Consider the following 21,450-nt stretch of genomic DNA (forward strand, 5'->3'; position numbering starts at 1 on the left):
GTCTGGTATTTGTGCAGAGCTCCTGTCCAGAGGACTGGCATAGAATATACAAGTAACATTGGCAAACTCTAGGGAGGCCTGTATGTATCATTTCCCAGATTCCTACTTGCTTTTCTTGTTAGTGTACATTAGGAGATATGAGCTTGTAGGAAAGCTTGGGTACTGCAGAGTGGTATGACATCGCTGTATTTGATTCTTTGTGCAGACATGGAAAAAGAGAATGATAATGTGTGCTAGTGACATGTTGGATTGGGAGGAAATAGTTGTAGTACTCTTTGTTTCTGATATAGTTTTCAAGTCAGTAGGTTGTTTTCTCCTTTTTTTTTTTTTTAGCTTTCCTTCTTTTTTTCCTGTACTCGTGGCACTGAGATTATGTGCAAGACAGATGTTCAGCCCCTAGCCACCATCCTCCTGTGGCTTTCATGCCTCCAGTTTGATTGAATATGAGCACAGCGATGTTTTTTCACCTTGAGACAGTCTGACAAACGTTCTTTGTGTGAATGGTGCACTTGGTTGCTCTAGTAAACAGTCTTCTTTTTATCCAGATGTCAGGAGAAGCAATGACTTCTTCACACTGCACCTGCATTGTACCATATCTCATTCCTCCAGGGATGTAGAGGCTACAAATCCTATCTGATATTTCTTTTAGCCAGTTCAGAGGTGTTTCCAATCAGGCTAAGGCCACATGCTTCCTTGCCATGGAGAAATCTGTAGATAGCTGCTTTCATTCAATGAAAGCATTCACTTGGTGCAGTTCCCAGGAAACACTCCCACCAGAGGGAGTGTTTTCAGCCACACAGCTGTGCAGCAGGACAGAGGAGTGGAAGAGCTAAAGCTCTTAAGGCAGAACTGAAGAATTTACAGGCAATCAAGCAAAACTCTTAAATCTTGTGAGGAATCATGCCTTGTCTTGGCAGACCCTCTCATCATCTTGTATGCTTGTTTCTTTGGATTCCTTGCTAGGCCTCATGTTGCAGCTCACACTGGTGAGAGAAAATAGGGTAGTTCTTCAGGCTATGTGGATGTGCTGATAATTGTTCTCTGAAAAGGGAGAGCTGCTCTGTCTGCCATGTTTGACAAGCAGGATTAACAAAAGACCTTCAGGCCAGTGAGATTCTGTATGGCCACAGAAAGGAGTGGTGCTTCATCACTGTGCTCCCTTTGTATATCAATACTGCAGGAATACACACCTGCATGCCGGTTACCTTTGCAGTAACTGAGTGTGTGGCATGAGCTTGACTTTTTTACTTTTTTTTTTTCCTTTCTAGCTGACTTTCTAGACATTTGTGTCTCTCCATTTTTGATAAGGAAGTTGAAAGGGGATGTTTGAGTCTGCAGTGAGCACAAGATCCAGTAGCAAAAAATGGGCTATGCCATGTTAGAGACAGGCCCTGAGAGCAGTACTGTTGAAACTCTTGCTGGAGTCTTCTGTCCTCCGCTGAACAAAGTTCAGGCCACAAGATAGTTCATCCATCTTCAGCTTCCAAGGCTGAAGTTAAAGCTCTGCTGGGAATTGTTTTCCATGATTTGTCTTGGTGGTAGTTTTATTTATTTAGTTCTCCTCAGAACCAAAAGGAGATCTTCTTTTATTCACACCGCTGTTTTCAAGGAACCAGACACAATTCAGTGCCTTATTGTTAAGGCATGAATGTATAGCCAAGAAATACATTGTTGAGAACAAAAGTCTAGCAAGCCACCCAAATGACTTGACAACTTAAGTATAACAAAATAAGGAGTGTTGAGAGGACTTTGACAGTTTTCATTAACAGTGTTGTATGAGGCAAATGCCTGCTTTGCCAGTTTTGGCAGCAAGTCAAGGCAGCAGTACAAGGAGTGTAATTACCTTGGGCACTGAGCCAAGTAATTTTGTACTAGCATTTTCATGCAAAACGCATTAAAGACTTGACATAAATTAGAGAATACCAGTATACCTCCTATATTAAATGTCATGTTCTTGACTTAAAACTAACTAGGAGAATCACATGTGGAAACTTCTTAAACTAAGCAGTCTTATCACAGAATTTTGTTAGATTAATTTTTTTTTTCAAGTTTCAACTATGGCTTAAATTTTTTTCTTTAAAATGATCTTAAGCACTTGTCTGCTTCATTATGACTTGTACAATAATGTAGCAAAAAGCTAAAATTAGCAGAGTTTCACTGAATGGAAGGAGATGGCTTATGGGAAGAAGCACTGAATCTAATGATAGTTTCAGGTTGGCCTTCAGAGGCTTCCATCATTTTGGTCTGTCATTAGTCTGAACTTATAAGCAGATAATGCAGGTTAATTACTTGATGGAAGACACCTACTAGTATATTCATGCTACAAATTATTATAAATTCAGTAGTTACATGACATAATTCCCACTTCTCTCAGATATAATTCCTGTGCAACAAAACTTCAAAATTGTGGAAATGTATGATCAGTCAGCATGTGCCTTCTAGAATACCACCATGTGTGTTTCTGTGGTGACTGTTTTCCTGAACTGAGTGTGGGAAGGGGAAAAAAAAAAAAAAGAAAAACCACTTTCAATTTTTTTTTAATGGCTTCTTATCAAAACAATATAAGTTGTTGAAAATATTTGTGACAAGTTTGGTTGGATGAATATGTTCAAGAAAAATGCAAAAAGAGGCAATGTTTCTATAGGCGTAGCAACAAAATTCTTGAATCTATGTTAATTTTTGAAAAAATGAAAGCACAGAAAAAATCCTTTCAGGGATGGAAACAGTATGATCCTGTCAAATGTTTAGTTACATTTAAAAAAAAGACAAAAAAACAAAAAAACAAGCTATGAATTGCTTGAACTATTCAACTTAACATTATTTTTATTCAGGCAGTATCTCAGAAAGGAGTGCACTAATAGCATGCACTGACTTGCTTGCTAAACCTGTTAAGATGTTACTTATATTTAGTGGAAACTGGGTGCTTATATTTTTCTGAGATTCTGGTTAGTTAAAGTGTGTATGCTTTATTATAATAGATATTATTTCATTGAAAAGAAAGAGTCTTGATACAGGCAGACGTGATTTGGCTGATATTTGAAAGACTTGATAAACTTCTATGTGTTTCATAACACTTTGTGTGTGGTTATTTCGCTATTGTTTGGCTTTTTTATCATTTTTTTTTCTACTTTTGGGTTGCAACAAATCTGTTGGGTAGACATTTGCAAACCGTCTTCCACTGGAGATGCATGAATGTGAAGTGCAAAGCATTAAACTTGATGTACTCCTTTTTCAGTTGTTAATACCATAAATATGTATGCCAGCGCTCTCTATGTCCACTCCCTTGCAGCAGGAATGCAATGTGCGTAATTCTGTTATCGGCCTGCCCCTGGGATCTCAGTAGGACTGTCAGATGTTGCCTTACAAAATGAAGGATCAGACCATGAAATCTGGATCTTTACAGAGAAATGCAATACAGTTAATTTGAAGAGAAAGAAAAAGATTAGCTACTTAAACTGTTTCTTGTTTTCTGTTTCCCGCAATTGGCTTTGACAGAACAAGATTGGCTCAAGCCTGGATTGTGCATTGCAGTGAGCTTCTGGATAACTTTAAAAATTTTAAACTTACTTTCACTCTTTCTCAATATTAGCAGACATCCTGTCTTCTATCACATAACTGTGGCCTAGAGCAACCTTTCTACTTCACAACCTTATTTGCACTTCACCTGAACTTCTTGCACCCAAATGCAAGTGTTGACTTTTTTTCTTCCTTACAATGATGTACAAAGAAACTGGCTGAAGGTGTCCAAATGACTTGTGCTGCACTGTCCAATCTGGTTCTGGTAATGCATATAGAGTTGGAAATGTTTTTTTATAAACTTTCATGATACTTGAGATGTCTGCATTTGCAGATAGTCTCAATAGCAGGTTTCTGGCTGTCCTTCAGGTCCTTTCTCTTCCCCTCAGTATTGCCAGAGTGCGACCAGCAGATACTCATTGGGATAGGTGGAGGGGTATCTTGGACAAGCATTTTCTTTGTAGTCCCTTACTCAGGTCTAATCAACTCTGCAGCACATACTATGTTTCAAAGGGCCAGTGTCTCTAGTTTGGTACTGCTGTGTCATGACTTCATGTTATGAAGCTGGTGGAGGCCCGATGGGAATCAGGGGAGAGAGACTGCCCACACCATGTTGTCCAGCCACGCTATGCGAGGTGTAAGTGCATGGACTCTATGGGACCCTCCGAATGGAAAGACCATGGTAGTCATCTTAGACACCTTCCTGGTTTTCTCATCTCTTTTATGGCCTTCATTTGGCCATAAAAACTGGTCTTGATATAGCAGAGAGTACATATGGTTTTCTCACCATGTTTGTATGGCAATGTCAAATGAACTTCCTTTTCAAATGAAAATCTACAAACTGTAAATACCAGTTATGCTTCTCAGAAGAGCATTTGGTTACAAATGCTAGCATAAGCTTATCGTTATAGCCTTCTGTATTTACAGATGTCATTGCAAATTTGCCCATTCAGTCAGAGTATCCATTGTAATAGCAAGGTCTCTAAAAGAGATGTGAACAAATGCTACAAACTTCTTATTGTGTATTTATGGCAATGCTTTTTAAGTAGTTATTTTTCAGTTAATGACTAGTTTCCTACTTTTATGCCTAAGTATTCTGTTATTGTTTTCCTGCTGTGGAATTTTATGCTGGCAGTATTCTTTTTAATTTTTAAGGCTTTAGAGGTTATTTCTTTTTCTGTCTATGGAAATGTGTGTCCCAATATAACTCATTAGGAGCTTTCTTTAGTTCTTTTGTTTGATTCCCTGCTGTGGGGAAGTGTTTTAATAAATTATGTTTCTGAAAATGGTGGCTTTGTCGCGTTGAAACTGCAAGCATGACGTATAATGCATCTGTCAACTTCAGGCAATGATAGGAAGGCAATCTCTACTCTTGGGATGAACTAAAGGTGGTTCCTGAAACCTCTTCAAGGCTCATGATCAGGCTATGGTTGTCAGTAAAACAGAGCAGAGAGACCTGAAGGAGGAGTAGTGTATTTAAACTTCTTAAAACTGTAGAGTAACTTGAAGTAATCCCAAGAGAGGAGACCTGCAAGTTTTTTTGGGACTCTGCTGAGACTGATCCTTCAAGAAAGATGACCTCTTATGTATACCCAGTTAGATCAGGGATTGGGCTTCAGACTCTGCTGAGAACTTTACTCCCAGATACTTATTTGGGTTTAGTTGAACGATTATCTGGGATTTGCTGGCTATATGAAGAGAGCATTATGGTGACTTTGAGTATTACTTCAAGTTTTTCAAACATAATAGTTCTTCTCTCACTAGTGCATCATGTTTTCCTGTCTGTGGCTACCTGCTGTTTGTCACCTGAGGCAGTTCTGAGTCTGGTGGTAGGTAAATCTCACTCAATCCAAGTGTTTGTGAAAGCTGTTGCCAGCTCAAAATCAAGCCACAGAGCTACTTTTCTGTCCAAAAAGGCCATGTGCCATTTTTGTGACTTCAGAAGAGTTCAGCTTTTAAAGTGTGCGTATATGTAAAAGAAAAACCTCTCAATCTGTCCTTGTTCAATGAAATTATGTTCACGCCTGGAAGGTACCAAATATTGATTATGAGAAAGGAGTTATTCGGTTGGAACATGGAATAAACACCTATCAGATCCATGCCATGCCGCACCATCTGTTTTCTAATATGTTTGGTTTATTTACCTATGTGTTTATCTTTGCAAGACAGCTCCATCCCAGGCAAGTACAATGGAAGAATTAAAGCAAGCAAAATGACCAAACCTGTAGTGGAGCATAGGAATAAACCAGTCTTGCAAGCTAGTGTTTGAAGCAGCACATTTTTTTCAGTTTTAGCACAAAGGCTAGCTCCATAGTTATTAGTTCTACTTGCTTTAGAAACATTGCTGTCATATCTACTTTAACTTCAGAAAACTGCTATTTCATTTACATCTTGCTACTATATACTAGAAAATCACCATAGCCTGAGGTATGTTGTTTCCTCTGTTATTTTTTTCCCTTTTGAATCCTTGTCTTTCAATTGTTCTGTGGCTTCAACTGTTTTGCATTATATTGTCTGGTGTAAATGGTCTCTTCTGGCACTTTTTTTTTAAAAAAAATAAAATTAAATTAAAAAATCCCCATTGTATATGGCGACAAAACCACATCCTCAAAGACAAAATGACTGGCCAAACTGCATCTGGGAGGATGAGAGGACTTGGTCTTTTATAGAACCTTTTTCAGCCTGTTTTTTATTTTGGGGAAGTAGCTTGATTCAATATCTTTACCTTTTTTCTTTGCAATTCTGGGAACAACTTCTTTTTTCTTCTCTGAGGGCTGCCTGTCCTCTGCCTTGCTAATATTAGTCTTACAATCTCTCTGTTTATGTTACGCAATGCAGAACTTGGCACTTGATAGCACTTTTTCTTCTTTAATTTAGTGTGAGAGTTTCAACACCCCTCTCCACCCCCCATTTTTGTGTAATATAAATACCACATTAAAGCGATAAGATGGAAAACATGGCAAAGAGTCTAATGAATCAATTTTTATAGATGCATGACAACTTGGTGACTATTTTATCATTTTTTCCTCAAACTTGCTTTTTTTTGTGAAAAGTGTGAAATGACTAGAGGTAACAGAACTTTTCCCCAATATTGCAAACTAGCAAGAAAGGCATAACTGTCTCCTTTGCTCTACTCTAACTTGCTCACAGGTATTTTGGTGACAGTTTCCTTTATTTGTGATATATTCTGCTTGCAAGGATAGCTTCACTGAATGAACCTCTCTGAAGGCAGTCTGGGTGGTCTAAAGCTGCATTTGGGTAGTGCCTTGAATTTGACTACTTTCCATACTTGAGCGCTATTTGGAAAAGATGGATGGTACTCTAGGCGTCAGTGGAGATACTTGTATATTGGTATATTTGTGCACTTTGTGTACTGAGATTTTTAACTCTGGTAATAGCATCAATCTTCATATTTTTAGGTTAGATATAATTGTAGATGTCATGCTAACAGAAGTATATAGTTTTCTTCCTTTTTTATTTTCCTGTGTCTTAGGCCCTGATTTCCATATCATGATTCATTGCGAGCATATATAGTTATTTTGGTTTTTGTCTCTTCTTAAATAATATGAAAGGAAATAGCACACTAAAAGTACAAAATCTCATTTTCTGCAAAATGTCAGTATGCTAGGTAATTCTTCATGATTAAATACAGTAAGAACAGAGAGCCTGAAATCTTTTAATCTGAGTGGAATTCATTTGTTATGTAAATTAAGTAGGAAAATTGTGCAGCTGAGACTAGGAAGTTTCACATTCTAAATCAAACTCCTAATGTCTTTGTACTAGTTCATCTTTTATTGAAAGTTTCATTAATTTTTTGTTAACCTTAATAACAGGTATGTAAGAGAACTTCAGAATGTAAGTTTTCATTTAAAAACTATATATATAATCTTTATTAAAATATATTTTTGCCCATTCCTTTGAGCTTTTTTTTTTTTAAGTAAAGTATTCAGAGCTGTGCAAGCTCTTCAACCTGCCCATGTTTTCAACTTCTCCTAATGTGATTTGTTTTTCAAAATTTTGCTCCGCTTCCCTGAATGAAGGGGACACAAGACAGTGAACTGATGATACAGGTGAGAAGACAGATGCACTGGGTAAGAATAGTTAGATGATGATCTGGTTTTTATGTGAATGCAGGCCCTAGTGTGAGGATAGAGGACATCAGCCTTCACTTAGCTTAGTGCTGCTTCTGAGTGTGGAGGAGCTTGTGAATTCAGGCAGTCTCACAGAAAATTAACTCATGCAATTGCAGACTGAAAAAGTCGAAACAGTCTAAATTTTGAACATTCAAAAGTGCAATGACTTCCTGTCTTTCATAACTTAATTACCCAGTATTTGACTTGTGTTTTTCATGTTGGAAGCAGTAGGTGTACTTACACAGGGAGATGTTTCTCTGTATTACCATTAGAGGCCCATAGACTTTGATATTAATATAATTTAGATGCCCTTCATTCAAAGACTGAAGTCTTTGAACAGTCCAAACTATTCCAGCTTCATGATGAAGGCTAGGATAATTTGGATGTTTGCACTGTAGATGTAGGTGAAATGATTCCAAACTATTCCAGCTTCATGATGAAGGCTAGGATAATTTGGATGTTTGCACTGTAGATGTAGGTGAAATGATTCTTCCTTGAAGAGACTTAAAATTGTTCTATAGTAACATAATTGTTTGAGAAGCAATTCTAGGCTTCATCTGATCCTCCAGCAGGAGACTACACTTTTAACCAGTTTTCATAAGGAGGGCTTGTTTTGCTTCTTGTATCTCAATAGCAATTGTCAGATTTTCAGCTACGTGAGGTCACTTTTTTGTCTTTATGCAAAATATATTAAAATTTCACATCTTCAGTTCATTAAAAGCAGATTTTGATCCAAAAATAAATTTTCTTCTTCAATGCTAACAGAACAGCTGATGAGAATTATGATTAAATCACACTTGTGACAATATGAAATGAAAATGTGGTAGACCAACACTTCTCTTGATTTGCTTTGCTTGAAATATCAATGCAATTCTACTTTCAATTTGAGGGAGGGGTCAACTTTTTAACTGAGACCACGTTTGTAAGCTATGCAGTCTGTTTCACTCATTGTACTGTACTTCAAAGAAAAAAAATTGATTTTTATGTAGTAAGCTCTCTTTCTGTTTATCTAAAACTGTTCTTTCATAGTTTGCAGACTATGAAAGCACTTTAAACTTTGTTTTTGGAAGACATTTGTCAAAGCATGGCAATTTTTGGAATATGCTTAAATACATCTCCCAGTAATCTCTTTACTCTTCTTGTTGGCTCTTCAAATTTCTCGTGCAGTGCTATTTCGCATTTCTAACATGTAGAATTTCACACTAAACTAGAATACTCTTAAGTACAGAATATGGAGAATTTAGTGAAATATCTTCACCTGAGCTTCAATTGTTATGACTTTGTTGAAAAGTATGAAGTGACCTGTTTTAATGAGAAAATCACCTTGTTAGTAGAAGTTGCTATGTAGGTAAAACTAAAGCAGCAGTCTTAAGTCTCTTCATGTGCTTTTTTTTTTTTAGAGCTTACCAACAGTTATTCAACTGTTTTAGTTGTTCAGTTAGTCTACCAGTAGATTATCCATAGAGGTTTAATCAGTTTGTCAGGTTTGCTATACCTCCTCTCCCATAATTCTCTCCCTCTCACTTTAAGTAGGAGTTATGGACAGTATTTATCTCTGTGTTTGAATACAGATGATAAATCTCTTCAGGTGGCTTTGGGAGATGAAGCTTCAGAGGTTTGAAAGATAGGCATTTACATTTTAAATGTGAATTATCTGGGCTAGTGGGTTATTATGTCTTCAGGGCCATTTCTGCCAATGTTTCTCTAAATGTGACACATGGGACTGACTTCTTCAGCCTTAATAAAGATGAAAGTTACTAGAGCATGAAACTTTACAAACAAGTTCTATTGATATATGTTGAAAATTTTACTCATTTCCATTTTAAGTGGAAACCAGTTTATAGCCTTGTAAAATGGAACATCCTAATCATTGTTTTTAGCACTAAAAATAACAGATACGGCTGTAAAGTTACATGACACTTCACAAATATAAAGTAAGATTTATCCTGAAACAGCTCTGAAACTTAAGTACCAAACACAGGCAGAGTATTAGAACAGAAAATAACACAGCAAAAGAGAAAGAGGTAGTAAGAAGAAAGAAAGGGGGTGGAGGGGAAATATGAGGATTTTTGAGATGAGAACTTTTAGGGAGAAGGAGTAATAATCATGAAGAGCAGAATATGAAGATGAAATAATTATCAGATAATCCAGATTATAGATATGGGTTTCTAGCCATAATTTATGTGAGTAGAATTTTAAGATGAAACAGCACTTGTACAGGAAGATAAAGAGACTAAATGTGACATAAAAATGTCAATGCAAGATATGGGAGAAAGGGAGAAAAATATAATAAATGAGACTTCATATTCACTGATCTTCAAGAATGGAAGCCAAAACATTGGGTGCAGGCTGACATGCTTGCAACAGAGAGAAGGAAAGATAAATTGCAATGAAATTATAACAGCTAAAGCTTGAACACTTTCAGCACTAAGTCTGTGGAATTTGGCCAGCGTATTTGATACCATTTGCCTTTTTTCAGTGTCTGTGGTATCTCTGTCTTTCCTGTTAAAGGCAGACATGAAGCTAGATTCAAATTCTTGATGCCTGCTTTGACAGCTAAAGTTTGGCAATATTAGCTTAGAATAAGATATCCTTCAGTGAAGTGAACAGAAAGCTGAGAGGCTGAAGGACTACACTTGTGTTCAAAGAACTTCTGATGAACCTCTGAAATACGGTCTTCCTGGTGTATATCCAAAACAGTAAATACATTCCTAAGTGTTTAGAAAATAAGTTTGATTCCATGCCTTCAAATATTAAGTATATCCTTTTCTGCACTCCTCTTGTGCCAGAGTTCTAGGACAGAGATAATAGTAAGCATACTTCTACATTCTTGACTTCACAAAATCTTGTTCAGAAGTTTTGTAGGAAAAATATGGATTTAGGGTCTCCTGGTGCAGCTTACTAACCCATTACTAACCAATCATCTCTAAATGCACCTGGTTATTTGGCAGGCACATATCTGCTATGTGTTTCCACCTCATCTACAGTGCGCCCTCATAAGCCCTTGAGTATCCTGGCCTCCTATAGGTCCTCTTAGATGCAGATATGATCTCAACTCATAGATAGCATTGTATTTCTTTTACAAATGGGCAGTGCCTTGAGGAGGAATTTAAGTCTTGGATTTTAGATTCAGGCTTGTTCACTGAAGGTGAGGGAGGAGGGGAGAGAGAGAACACATGGGAATGGAATAAAAAGCCTTTGCCTTTCTAAGGGTACAAGGAGCAGGTTCCTTTGCTAATGTAGATCTCTGAAGAAAGAATGTCACAGATATTCTTACTACTCTTACAAGTCACATACTGATATGTGATTTCATTCATAAAATAACTGGGTCCCAAATGATTTAGGTTAGTATAAGATCACCCAAATGCCTACAAGGAATAGTCAGGATAAGTATCTTGTTTCTGGTGGGATTTGTCTACTCCAGATTACTCATGCCGTTGTCTCAGTGATTTCTGAAAGGCAGTGGGAAGTACAGAGCTGCTACAGATGGTTATGCACATGCTTCCTTGTGCTGAGTAGGCTTTCTGCTCCTGTCCAACCTTTCTCCTGAGCTTTTGCTGGGGGGAAAAAAAAAATCAACTAGTGAGAATTGTTCACATCAATAATTTATAATTCTCATTCTCTTCTTTCTATGAAGAAAGACAAGGAAAAAAGGGAACTTGCACTAGAGGGAGATGGAGAAGCAGGTTATTTCAGTAAAAAGGAAAAAAGGACTTAGAGGTAATATAACCTAAGAATGGATTGTAACTGCTCTCAAACTTGTCTTTATTGCCTTGAAGCCTCTAAATTATCTTCTCATAAAAGCCTGCTTCTGTGAGAGGTATTTTCTATTCCCATTCTGGTCAAGAGGTCTCAGGTTTCCATGTGTCAGAATTATTACCTTGGCAATCAATAAGCTTACACTAATCCATCCAAGATTTCTCTTTTGAAATTATTTACTGGAAGTGGCATGTAGGTTACAAAATTTAGCTGAAACTGGAAGAGTTGTGTTAAAGATGAGTTTATTTCCATTAGCTCTTTCTGAGAATTTAGTAAAATGCTCATGTTGTAGGAGTTGTATGGTGTGCTGCACCAAGTAACAGCTTATAGTGGGAAAGTATACTTGATGCTTGGTATGAGGGAAATTTCTCCCTCTTATAAGAAAGAACTGTCTGACTACTGATATACCAGCAGCTCCTTGGTCTGCAGCAGCTTTGAACAGCTGATGTTTCCATCACCCTCTCTTGATCCCATTTTTCTGTAACAGGTAGGAATGGGAGAAATCTGTGCAGTTCCATTTTCATAGCAGTAGGACTCATCACAGGCATGCTCAAAATTCTGGCTAAGCTCATTACTGGCTCTGACTTGGCTGCCCCTGCTGTAGGCATCTCTCTCCACAAACACTTTGTGTAAGTTCTAACAGGGTCTCAACCTATGGTTTAATTGTAAAGCTGGAACAGAGCTGTAGTGATGTGGCATTAATTTAGACTTTCGAAGTATTTTGGCTATATCTAGGGATGAATGCCAGGTAAGAGATTAATCTGACCAATATCTGTTTCTTGTGAAAGTGTATAAGTTGGATTTTCCTCTATAATACTTCAGAGTGAATCCCTGAGGAAAGGGGAACCCTTAGCAAATACTGTGTGCTAAAGGTTTGCACAATGTGGTTTCTCAGGCTTAGCTGTTACAGTCTAATGTTGTGGTTTTGGGGACTTTCATTTTCTTCCCCTCTGCCTGCATGTCTGTTCACAGTGCCATAATATTGGTTTAAGGGCCTGACTTGTAATAAGGATGATGGGAGTCAGGTACCAAACATTGGTACTGCTCAGATGTCAATTTTATTCTCTGAACCTGTTGAAAATCACAGTGTGAATAAACTGAATGTTCTCAAAGAGCTTAGTAAGCCTTAACAGAACACTGTTTGGCAGGAAACAGAAGATGACAAAACCTTATGTTAAATTTCGAAGAGGTTTTCCAAATAACCTGTAACAAATTTTAGTAGTTCAAATAAGTAAACAGCACTTCTCTGTCCTCCTTGACCATCCCCCCAGTTCATATTATTAGTTTGAATTCTGATTTGCTGAAGGTTTGCTGCCTCTCCATTTCACTACTTTTTTTTTTTTTTTTTTAAATGGGAGACCAGTTATGACAAGCAAGAGGGTGCTTAGGAGGCAGAGGTGTCATTTTTCACTCCCTGCTTTATTCCGATTGCCATGAAAGCTAAATTTCTTAGTATGTGAGGAAGCACTAGTAGTCTGCTATTTTATAAAATCCTTTGAGAAGCCTGGATGAAAAATGTTATCAAAGTGGTGGTAGTAGTATACTCTTTACCTGTTCTATAGGAAAATAGAGGAAAAGAACTTGGTTTTCTTTTGAAAACATGCATTTGCATTGGTATGCATGTATGAAGGATAAAGAATGGAAAATAGCTGGTGAGATTTTGTATACATAACTTTCTGAAGGTATTTCATCCCTTCTTTACTGAGTTTTATTTGTAAATCAAGCCTTTATAAATCAAATCTGCATATATAAGACATAGCTTGAATCATAAGAATTTTATTGACTACTGAAACAGTGCCAAAAACCTTCTGTTGCCTGTGAGTGGAACTGAGTCCATCAACAGGCTTCATCTATGTATAGTTTGATGTAAATGATAATGCTGCTGTGAGCAGGGATCGATTCAAGATAAAGCGAGGTTTGCTGTAGGCACATCAATACCGATTAAAATATGACTTGTTTCAGTCAATTTAAATACCAGGCAAAATATTGCTAACTTCTAGAATGCAAACAGCTTCGCTTCTGCGCAGACCCTGTACACTGCTCACTCCCTTCTCTGCAGTTTTATGTCCCTGGCACCTCCCTAGACTCATGTATCTGCTAGCAATGAGGTCATTAACATTGCTACATGGATCACCAGGTAATCCACCCATCCTTGTTAGTAAATTGCAGGAACATCTGGCTGCTTGGAGCATAGCTTTAACACTGTTTCTGCCAGCTCAGTTTGAATATAACTTCCCTTCATTTCAATCCAAAGCAAGTGTGAATCATTTCGCACATCTATTTCAAACTTATTTTGCATTTATTCCAGCACTGCTAGTCCTAGACACTGAACTTAAATGTCATGAGATTGAAAAATCAGAATCTGTGCCTACAACTGTGTATATGGATTTTCTTGTATGTAATTGTCTTACTATTTGAGCCCAAAGTGTTTTTTTTTTTTTTAAGATAAAACTAGGAAACATGAAGGAAGACACCGTATTGGGTTTTATTATTACTTGGCTCCCAGTGAAGAAGCTTTAATCATGAATGTTAACATACAACGTTCAGTGAAGTTGCAAGATGTGGCAGTCATGGTAGTGAAGAAGTGGTACGGTGTATACTTGGAGTCCAGGATCTAACAACTGTTTGGCTTGTATGATGTATTTTATAAGCTTTTTATTCTGTTTATTTCTTCTTCCAAAGGAAAGACTGATTCCAGTTGTTCCTCTGTGAACTGTGCCGAATTCCTGCCCGAATTGTGGTCACTGAAGGTACATAAGGCAAAATTCTGTAAGGATAAAATGAAAGAAAATGCCAGTAGAATGATTCCTGGAATGGTCTTCACCCCCTGAACTCTCTTTTGATAGTCAGGGCCACTGAAAGTTCCCCACACAATCTGGAGGCTTTGAGAGGAGAGGAAAAAGAAGCTGAGAAGAGTTAACATTGGTTGTATGCTGTGGTTTAGTGGTGGCTGAAGAGGCGGTGAGATGTGACTGTGGAGATACATACTGCTAAACTGCCTTGTGCTGGGAAGCCCTGTTGGGCCACAGGAGGACTTGTGGCTCTTGCCGGTAATGCCTCCAAGGAGAATTAAGGAGATGTCTAGAAAATAGGTTACTACAGAGGTAGGTTGCAGACTTGTATACCTTGGTAGCTAAGACTAAGGAGCACAAAGGGTCTGAAGCCTTACTGAACTCATGTTCTCTATGAAAGATAGATTTCTTGATGACAGGAGCACTGGACTGTGTATTTGTCACTTATTTGTTAGGTAGTTTCGGACAAGAGAAAAACAATTTGACATGTCCACATTCTCATCTGTAGAATGAACATCTTATGTGATTTCTTTATGGCACGTGTGATCTGATCACCATTAGTGAGAGACGAGTGTCTTCACTGAGATGCATGTCTACTGCTTACTGATGTATAGAAGCTTTCAGATGGGTTGTACTCCTGCACCACATAACCACTTGGGTACATATTTTCTTGCTGTTGCAGAATTCCTTTAACTTTGGATAAAATTGCAGTCTGCCTTCCTGAATAACAATGCAGAGTTAGAGACATATTCTTTCTGTAATACCTTGGATTTGAGGAAAATGCATTTAAAAACAAACCCAAATTCACATAAATGTTTTAAAAGTCAGGTCTGAAATTGTATCTTATTCAGTTTAGGTCAATAGTCTAGAAAGAAAAATTCAGAATAGGAGATGAATTGTGCTGAATATTTATTTCTTGGGGTTTCTCTAAGGCTTTTATTATGGGAGTTGAATCTAAAGAGTGGCTCTCCTAAATGCTATTAACGTATCCACTTTTTCTGTGTTCCTGTTAGTAGGAAGCAAATGACCTCAGTATTAGGAGGCAAGTTTGAAAACTGCACAAGGAATTACATGTTAAAAAGAGAGAGAGAGGTGTGCATACTTCCCCTTGAAGCTTTGAAAATGTATTTCTGCAGGGTAAGGAGCTTCTGAAGCTACAGCAAAAAATAAGGGTATTTCTTTCTTCTGTCTTTGTGCTATGTACTGAGATGTTTTGGGGAAAAGCAACAAGACTTCATATAAATACACCAGTATTCTTTGAATGTCCCCATTTCATTATTCCCTTAATCATATGCTGGAGAGCACAAAAGTAGTTATACGACTCTTCCTGGTTCTTAAAGAAAACTGCTGTGTGGGCTGAAAAGACGCCTAATTTGTAGACTGAAAGCAGAACTTTTCAGTTCTGGGTATATTGTATAATTGCTTACAATTTTGACAGGGTTAGCCTAGAGCGGAATGAAAATGTGTTGAAATTCATTTCTTGTGTAACTTCTCTGAAATAATCATGTGTTTTCCATAGGAAGTCAACTGGGTGGGCAGGAAAGATGTCCTTAAATTGATTGTTTATTTTTATTTTTATTTTTATTTACTTTTTAATTATTTTTTATACTGCCTTTTTATTTTTCCCTACCATAGTGTGGACAAGTCAGTATTTACAAATAAATCTTACTAGCGATCTTTTCTCAGAGATTACACTGAAGTAAGGGGTTCAAAAAAAATACAAGTAAATAATAAAGTTTACAGTTAATGCATTGAGAACTGAGTTAGAGTTCAGAACACTGGTAAGCTGTTATGCTTACTCTTGAATGGCTAAGTCTTTTACCTTCCTTTCTGTGATGTGAAGATGAAAAATGTTTCACTTTTTGCATGTGGTTAAAAGAAGCAATAACCTGAAAAAACTCTGTTAATCTGAAGGATGGAATGGTAGTGAGATGGTAATATACAGAGAGGGAAAATATGTTGTTGTGGAACTGGAGAAACTTGGTGTTAACACTGAGAATTCAAACCGAACTATCTCTTGGGGAGATTTCTGTGTATTTACTTTATTGACTTCTGAATGGTAAGAGCTCAACATTCCCTATCAGTGACATAGGAGGATGTTTGATGAATTAGAGTTAACTAGTAAGTGGTTCTGTATCAGGAAATGTAGACCTCTCGTTCACCTAGTTTTGATCAAAATGAAAGATGTGGTTAGTAGGAGTATCTATTGATATAATAGAGCCGATATTAGCAAAGCTGGATTTCTATAAACGCATTCTGTTTTAAAAAGACTTGTGTAGAATATTTAAAATGAAGACAAGGTAATTTCAAAGCTGAATCAGTGACAGATGTCAAAAATGACTTTGAATTAAGTGGTGTCAATCGACAGCCAGAGGTTTGAGACTCCTCCTGAAAAGTTTGAGTCAATGGTGCTATTCTCAACAAAAATGACAGGTCAGATTACTAGTACGGAATAATCTAATTCTTAGGTTAATCAGCTGTAATTCAGCACAGCTAGTTTTAATACAGTCCTCTGTACACTTATTTAAGGATATAGAATGTGGTCTATATAGACGGGATGGCTGAATCAGAAAAATTTAATGGTCATCACTGATGAACTCCCAAAAAAAAGAACTGAGGATGTATAGGTACTATTGACACAATCTGGGTTGAGACTATCTAGTTCTTAGGTGGGAGGAAGGGGAACATTGGACATTCTAAAAAGGCAAGCCACTAAAATGATCTAATATTTTAGGAGCTAGAATATGAGCTTTCCATTATGAGTTTTTAGAAACTTGTTCTGTTCAGTTGACATTAGAACATCTTGCATTGAAAAGAGTTCTAAGAGTGCCAATATACTAGGAATTTCAGAAAGAATTAAAAGAAAGTTCAGTGGCTAATGTTTGAGTTTACATTATTAAACCTTGAAATTAAAATGAAATATCCTGTAACTGAAGTTAACTAACCATTGAGAGCATTTATATAAAGCCATAAGAAGAAGATCTCAACTGGAATGTTTAAAATAACAACAAAAAAATCATCCATAAATGTAATCTAATATTTATGTTTTAAATTTGATTGGGGGGGGGGGGATCAGATCATGAGATTACATGATCATAGCATTTCTTTGACTGTTAAATTGTGGACCCATGAGATGGATCTCTGTGGCCAGCAAACCTTTCAGAACATTCAGTATATTTATTTATTTATTTTTGTTACATCTAGATGGTATCTTTTAAAAAAACAAAACAAAAAACAATAACAACCAAAAAACTTACATTTGAAGTTTCATATTTTTTTAATGCTTTTTTTGTTGTGTTTCATTGTGTCCATTGTGATTCACTGTTTTTTTTTAATAACACTTTTTCTTTAAGGTATTTCACACACACAAAAAAATACTTTGTGGCTGGTGCCGTATCAGGCAGCTTTCTGACATCAGTCCTATATTTCAAGATAATGTAGCTCTTTACTTCTGTGCAATAAGTCTGTTGTAAATTGAAGTTCAGACTCCACCTTCCCCTAAATGTGAGATTTAAAATTACAACTGAACTGTATCAAGTATTTTAAATGTGCTATATGCAATGTAGTATTTAAAAAACAAACAAAAAAAAATGAAAGGAGGAAGTAACCCACCTTAAACATCTTTCTGAAAATATTTGCCGATTTTTTTAACCTATTCATGTTGTGCTTAGAGAAGACCTCATGAATACAATGCTCTACTTGAAGGGTGTATTTGCTTGATATGCTTCTCATTATCTGCTGGTCTCTCTTTTGTCTCCATCTTTAGGAGAAGTCTAGACTGTAACTTTGCAGGAATTGTGAATTTGTAAACCTATTGGCAAAATAATGTTCCTAATAGCTGTGAAGTTTTACCAGTTTTCTTCCACTGTTTTTTCAGAGCTTAGTAAGTTTGTTGCCATCTTTAACTCACTTTTGCTTTTCTTTTATTGCTTATGAGCAGATTAAACTAGTAAGACATTAAAATGAAACTTTCTTCGATGTAGGCAGGCATCATAGAGTGCTTCTTAGGTATAAGGTGATAACATTTCCTACATCATGTTTATTGGAGTACTGTTATGACACATGTTGAGTAAAGAAAGAATGCATACGTACTACTAAAATACTGTATTATACAGTGACCAAAAGAAAAAAAAAACAAAAAACACAAACCTTTGGATAACTGGTAAAGGCAACAATATGCAAAGAAAATGATCAGAGAGTTGTCCTTAAGATCCTATATATTTATTTATTTTTTGGTGCTAGTGTGAACTTATGCTTAATATAAACAGATGAAGTTAATTTGCAATGAGGAACACTTTTTGGGGAACGGAAAACTGAATACAGGAAACTAATGAGGAGTGGCTCCTTACAATTTAAACTTGCATACTACCTTCAACCAAATTAATCATATTTTCCTGGCCAGCAGTAGATGACAAATGTTTGCAATGCTGTTTCCTCAACTGAAAAATGTTTTGAAAATGAAGTACTTTTAAAACAGCCATACATTGCATTTAACAGCCTTATGTTTGGACACTTATTGGGTACTGTATTTACAGGCTTACCTCTACCCCTGTGGTGTTGAAGATCACAGTAAATGTAATTACCTTTTTTTTTTTTCCCTAAATGTAATTTTATTACTGCTCTGGGGGCAGCATTTAGTATCTGAATATTTTTTTGTATCTTTTTCCACACTAGACATAGATTATTGCCATTATTATGGTGAATCTGTATGTGTACTCAGATTTTGTCTGATATGTACCATTTTGCTGTAGCATGTGCTTTGACAGGTTTACTTTTTGTTGCACATTAAAGACGGCTTTTTAGTTTTACTAGCAATATATAGCCCCTCAATTTCTTCTGTCTTCAGTTCAATGGATGATGATGTTAAGTATGCAGTTAATTTAGCTGTGTATGCATGTCTGCACCCTACAGTTCTCCTGAAGTGCAGTTTGGGGGGTAAGACTGTTAGCTGCAGAACTAATATGACCACAAAATCGAAGTGGTCTATATATGTCAGCAGGAAGTTTTTATTCTGTGGTGGTTTATTTAATATGCTGCTTTTTGTGCTAATATTTGTACTGGGCTAGTATTCATCCTGTGTATTCATCTCATTTGCTTATCATAAATAATTAACAAAATCGTCTCCAATACTGCAAGATGCTGCCAGTTAAAGATGGTATTATCTTAATATAGAAATTTACTAATTGTCATATGGTTAAGGAAAGTAATGTGCACTTGTAATCCTTAAGAGCTTCTCGCTGCTTTGAACCGATACACTACTTCAGGTTTTTTTCCATCCTGAATAGACAAAAATTTCATAAAATTCTGAGTGAAAACATAATATTGGGAAATTAATTCAAGTGCAACTTTTAGTATAGTCATCTCTGCTGCTGCTTTGAAAGTGATACTGAGATGATAATTTCCCACAGGCCCTGTATGTGCATGTTGAACACTGCTGGCCTAAGCAGCATGTAGTTTCATATGTCTTTCTGTCTTCCTTTGTGACACCTTCAGTAATAAGTGGTATTGCTTTCCATCACCGTTTATCCCTTCTTCGTGCAGTATGCTTTTTCTTTTGCAGTTTCTCTGAGATTTCAGTATGGTACTGTGATAAAGACCCTGTTAAAATCCAGATGAATTATATCCACACCATCTCCCCTTATCCTCCTGGTCTGCCGCTGTGCTGTAAAATCCTTTCAGGTTAGATTGTGCCAATCTGTTTTCCTCAGACTCTTGTTCTGTCTGTGACTCAATAAGTTCTACATAGGATGCCTAGAAATACATTAATAGGTTTTTATTATTGTGCTTACTTAGTATTGTACCCCTATTCCGAAGCAAGTTCAAGGGTTGAAATGCATTTCTGAAGCATGCTAGACATGAACATTAAGACTGAGGCTTCTGAAGATGCCTGAGGGATCCAAATGCCAATGTCCTGTTAAACTGAGAAGGAATAAAAAGTGTTTTGATTCCTTAGTGTCACTTATTTTCCTGTTAGGCTGAATATTAAGATCTGTACAAACAGTCTAATATCTCATTAAATTACATTAGTGTCAGCAGAATAGGCTTGGTTTTCTGCACTTAAAACCATATGCTGAAAAATACCAAGTTTGTCTTAAAAGGTTTTGTTTGTATTTTGCCTTCACATAAGCAGGAATCTGCAACTTAAAAATATTAGCAGCATGTTAAATCATTCCTCTCTTTTTTTGTTTTTCCGTCTTCTTTTCCTGAGATTCACCCAGAAGAGCCAGGCTTCACTTTACTGCAGCAGCAGCTGCTGTTGGGGGCAGCCTCTGTGGTGAGAGGGCTGAATGCACTGGAGCGTGTGCTTAGTAACTTGTGTAAATGTCAGATTTTAATCTGTTTCTGTATGTAAATCAAAATCTTCAAACCTAAAAGACAGCTGTTGCTCCAGGGGGACTAGAGGAGGGACCTTAACAAGAAAGAATAAATAAATGAAACCTTGAACGTTGCTATAGACACCACCTTGATTAACAACTGTTTTAAGATAATACAAACTGTCCTGGCAAGTTGATGATGGTAGTTTTCTAAAATGGATTCTTCAAAATGTATGTGTTGACATTATCAATCTCACTGAATTCATAGCTGGAAGAACTAATAATTTAGACTTTAGTTTTGGAAGGTTAGAGAAAACACAAAGGATCCAATCCAGTTTAGTCTTTTCACTAGTGGATAAGTACCTTCTTTTGTATGAAAACAATACATGGTATCTTAAGAAAAATTACAAGTTTTTAAATCATCATATGTCAAGAAACCTTGAATATACACTGTGTGTAATAGCTTTTTACTTGAAATAAGGACAAAAGTGGATGAACTTGTCCAACGTTTCAGACTGTCCAATGTCCAGTGTTTCAGACTTCATGCATATTTCTATATAACATTGCACAGATGAAATATTCTGCCCATTTTCACATTTATAATTCACTTTGTGCAATGAATGTTAATGAATGTATATTTCAGTGTTAATCTACATTACAAAACATTCTTCATAGTTATTCTTCCTGGATGGGTCCTTAGTTTTTCTGTCTGTAGACATGCATTCGATCATACTACCTGTAAAAACAGTTTTTAGTGTAATTAATGATTACTTATAAAAGTTTGGATTTACATAAAACTTTTAATACATCAATTTATCATTTCTGCAAATTGTGCTAAGCCTCATTCAAAATCACAGAAACATCACAAACAAATCTTCTGAGTCCTAATCAGTTGTGAAAACTTGGTACATTTTCTCAGCCTCAGAAAGGGGTGTC

General features: G+C 36.6%; 1 long non-coding RNA gene across 9 annotated transcripts in view; it reads left to right on the plus strand.

Annotated features, from left to right (window-relative positions):
• LOC308197297 overlaps positions 1 to 21,450 on the plus strand; it is an 88,895-nt gene that overhangs the window by 3,588 nt on the left and 63,857 nt on the right. For 4 of the 9 annotated variants that reach the window (XR_013952775.1, XR_013952777.1, XR_013952779.1 and 1 more), the window contains exons 4-5: positions 13,854 to 13,995; positions 14,091 to 14,158. The exons of 3 other annotated variants lie outside the window; for them this stretch is intronic. This is a non-coding gene — a long non-coding RNA (uncharacterized lncRNA). The remainder of the gene's footprint in view (positions 1 to 13,853; positions 13,996 to 14,090; positions 14,159 to 21,450) is intronic. 2 more of the 9 variants (XR_013952778.1, XR_013952780.1) reach the window with 1 other exon arrangement.

The sequence above is a fragment of the Anser brachyrhynchus genome (assembly GCF_964034855.1).
Source record: "Anser brachyrhynchus genome assembly, chromosome: 1".
NCBI classification, from domain to species: domain Eukaryota; kingdom Metazoa; phylum Chordata; class Aves; order Anseriformes; family Anatidae; genus Anser; species Anser brachyrhynchus.